The sequence below is a fragment of the Pristis pectinata genome, chromosome 29, assembly GCF_009764475.1.
Source record: "Pristis pectinata isolate sPriPec2 chromosome 29, sPriPec2.1.pri, whole genome shotgun sequence".
Taxonomy (NCBI): domain Eukaryota; kingdom Metazoa; phylum Chordata; class Chondrichthyes; order Rhinopristiformes; family Pristidae; genus Pristis; species Pristis pectinata.
The window spans coordinates 24,151,573-24,155,565 of record NC_067433.1 but is presented as its reverse complement, the minus strand read 5'-3'; the positions used below and the strand labels follow the sequence as shown (position 1 = coordinate 24,155,565).

Genomic DNA, 3,993 nt, shown 5'->3' with positions numbered 1-3,993 from the left:
GCGAAAAGTCGGATCCCTTCCGCGATACCTGCTTCCCGCCTCCCAAGACGGGAGCAGACCATTTATTCTAGCTTCCTTCGGGGTGTGTCTCTGTGGCGCAATCGGTCAGCGCGTTCGGCTGTTAACCGGAAAGTTTGTGCTTAGAGCCCACCCAGGGACGCTGGTGATCCGGCATATTTCTGTACGTGTCATTGTCAGCTGGGTAACACTGCGCTGTCGGGAGGCCGACGCTACCTGCTGCTGCCTCACCGGGCTAAGTGGGAGACCCCCTGCAGGGTCTCACGTCCAGAGCCCGGATGTTCTGTTTCCTTTTTAGGCGAATGTACGAGATTCATAAAGCGATGTCCCTGGTAATAATCCGACTGACTTTTGAGCTCCGGACTTGCTGAGTCTGATGTTTGGATTTCAGTCGACATTAGAATGTGATCATCGATTTTTAGTCTGAACTGATCTGATGACAGGTCAGCGATCTGGAACGTTAACTGGAAATTTCTCCCCACCGAAGCTACCTTACCTGCTGTGGGTTTCCGCCATTCCCTCTTGTTTTTATTTGAGGCTGACGTGCAGCGTATTGTTTGGTGGAAAGATTCGCTTCATCCTCCGCTGCCCCAAAGTTTCTTCAGCTAACACAAACCACCTTAAATCCAAAACTCGAACCAAGACTTACATTTGGAACACCTTAATTCCAAAAATCGAGACAAGACTTAGAGGACTTAAAATATATAGTTCAGTGATGCGTGCGTCGCGGGACAGCACTGTCCCTCTCCTCACCCGCGCTGTCTCCCCACCCCCCCAAACCCTGAATATATTCGAGAAAGGGGACAGAAATATGTCCAGATACAAAAGTCTTTGAGGGTCACGTCCTTTGAATTCACCCGACTTGCCGGGTTATAAATACGCATATGTCGCAAATTCCATTTCTTTTTGAGGGTCGATATCCGTTCACTTTCAGCCTAAATAATTTCTGCACACCGAGGTTATCACAGGGTGTGGGGAGAGCACGGGACAGAGGCTTGAACTTGGATGATCAACCGTGAATGAAGAGCAGGTTAGACTCGAAGGGTCGAATGGCCTGAGCCAGCTCCTATTCTCTGTGTTTCAATGTCTTTGTTCTGTCGGCAGCGGTAGAGAGACGGGAGTTTACTTCTAAAGTTGCTTACTTGTGCCGGGGATGTAGCTCAGTGGGAGAGCGCATGCTTCGCATGTATGAGGTCCCGGGTTCAATCCCCGGCATCTCCACGCCGCTGACCATGAATTTTGACCAGTGATGGGAATATCCACGAGACGCTGTAAAATATCAAGCGGCTGAGAACTGACAGGAAGAAACCACATTCAATATTGCACACACACTTTATGCCTCAGTCTCACCCCGCCTACACACAGCACTGTCACTGGTCAGTTTTACCGATATTCAATTGCATGGAAGACGCTTAGTTGGCCTTGGAACGTCCCCGTTGCTGCAAACAACAGCATTGCAGAAAGTGGGTTAAATAAATAATGTAACACTCATTGCTGATATGTCGGCAGCCAGGTATCTGACTGGGTCGGAGCAAAGAACGCACAGAGATAAGAACCGGGAAGTGACAAAAAGTAAGAAACATGCGGGGGCGGGGGGGTGGGGGGGCGGGGAGATAAATGTGTAATGAGAGAATGAAGGGAGTAAGTCAGGAAAGAAAGAGAAGTCGGCAAGGGAACGGACAAATAAAAAGAACAAAAGGAATGAGCAACATATACAACAAAGGAAAATAACACGACGTTTACCCAGCAGCAGTGAGGAGCAGCGGGAGCGAGTTGGGCCCATAATCCAGAGGTTGATGGATTGAAACCATCCTCTGCTATTTGTCTTCCTGTTGACAACAGGGAAATCTGAATTCACACATGCACACAAACAGGACACTGGGAATAGATCAGGGATAAACATGAGAATGTTCCCGTGGAGCACAGGGCAGTGACAAGGACAAAGGAATGGCTGCGGGGTCATTTACCAGGGTGTTGCCTCGAATGGAGCCCTTCAGTTATGTGGAGAAACTGGATTGACTGTGTCAATTATCCTCAGAACATGGAGTATGGTGGGGGAGGGTGGGAAGGTAATCGAGGAAGAACCACAAAGGGGTGGTTGGAATCAGCCGGGGAGGAACAGCCTTGCAGATCCCCTTCACTCCCTCTGCCAGGTAAGTACCTTGGACCCTGCCGGCACCCCGCTGCTCCCCATCAGTCACTGTCTGCTGCCGTCGTGATGCTCTGGGAATTATTGCAAACCATTAAATCTCGATAAAGAGATTGTTGCATTTGAGGCACGGACCTACACACGTGAAAATAAAAGAAAATGCGCACCTGATCTCTTTGAAAATGTCAACAGTTCAGTTTCACAAAGAGACAGAGTGAGTTGCTGGCTCTTCAACACGCACACGGATATCTGACATTTATTTGACCACTTCAATAGGATTGAGAAGTCAATGAGACTTCGGGATTGGATAATATGACCCATCCAGGTGTAGGTGAAAACATCGTGAGGTGCAAATAACCCAAAGGGGAAATAAAATATTCCTTGTGTCATCCTCGTCTGCAGGTCATACACTGTTCGCTGTTCGTTATATTAAGGTTTGACCCAAAGAATAGCCCGGAGACAAAGAGAGAGAAGGCTGAGGAGACACAGAGGTAAGATAAACAGAATGCCGACAGCAGGACCGTGGAAGGAGAGTCCAAAAATGTTAAACACGTTAATTACTGAAATGTCGGGAACGGGTAGTCCGACTGGGTCGGAACACAAAAAGCACAAGAATAGTAACCAGGTTGGGTAGGATGTAAGGAACAATGAAAGAAAGACATAGAGACAGGGGAAGAGAGACAGAAGGAAAATAGGTCGGAAAGAAATAGTAACGATATGATGTCGGCAAAGTAAATGACGAAAGTTGACCGAAGGGCATGAGCAACATTCACAACACACAAGGTGAGACGATGCTTAACCAACAGCAGAAGTGCTCAGCAGGAGCACCACTTGAGTGGGTGCCGGAGGCAGGTGCTCTCCGAGGTATTTGACACGTATAACCCAGAGATCGATCGATCGAAACCGTCCTCTGGCATTTATTAAAACAATTCACCGCCCATAAATTTGATGCAATTCAATGCAAGTTTGATTGAAACTTATTTCACACATACTCACTAGTAAATATAGGATAATGGGTGGATCCAGCCACAAATAAAATATAGGGATATTCCCGGTGACCAGAGGGATCCATGTTGTCTGAGGTGGAGGGTTTCAGTAATGAACAGAGACTGGATAGACTGTGTTTTCCATGGAGGGGAGGAGAGTGACGTGACCTTGGAGAGTTATCACACATTATCAGAGGCGTTGAGAGTTGGAAACTTTTCCTCATTGCAGATAAGTCTAAAACGAGAGAGCATCAGAGAAAGAACTTCCTGCCGAAGAGGGTGGATTGGGATCTGGAACCCACCCCCTGAGTGGGTGCTGAAAGGCAGGTACTCTCCGCGGTATTTGACAATCCCTTGAATCGCCAAAGGCACTGAAGGCAACAGACTTATTGCTGGGAAGTAAGGATTAGAGTAGATTGGTACTTGATGGTCAGCATGGATATTATGGACCGAAGGTCCGTTACTGTGTTGTAGGACCCCGTGACTCTATATTCCATCTGCGAGTTGAGAAGAGCGGGTTAAAGTCCCTCTGGGAACGGAAGGGGAGTGAGGGGAGAGATCCCACAGGGTGAACACAGACAGAGAGCGGGGGTGGGATGGTGTGAATAGAATGACGTCACTCCGTGTAAACACTTCATCTGGGAAAGGTTGGGATGTGTCATCGTTTGTTGTGGGAATCTGGGATAGAAGGAGAGCAGGAGTCTGCACTGATCCATTCATCGCTATTCCGGGAGAGGTGAGGGATGGGAATTCCATCCCTGATCCACTGACTAGCTCACAGTGAATAATAATTGATAAATTGTGGAAGGGATCTCTCTTAAACACAACAAGAACCATGGA

At 47.9% G+C, this 3,993-nt stretch overlaps 1 non-coding gene across 1 annotated transcript; it reads left to right on the top strand.

The window, feature by feature from the left end:
- The first annotated feature begins 1,167 nt into the window (after positions 1 to 1,167).
- On the top strand, positions 1,168 to 1,239 carry trnaa-cgc (transfer RNA alanine (anticodon CGC)). Its single transcript has one exon. It is a non-coding gene; the product is annotated as a tRNA-Ala (tRNA).
- The last annotated feature ends 2,754 nt before the right edge of the window (positions 1,240 to 3,993 follow it).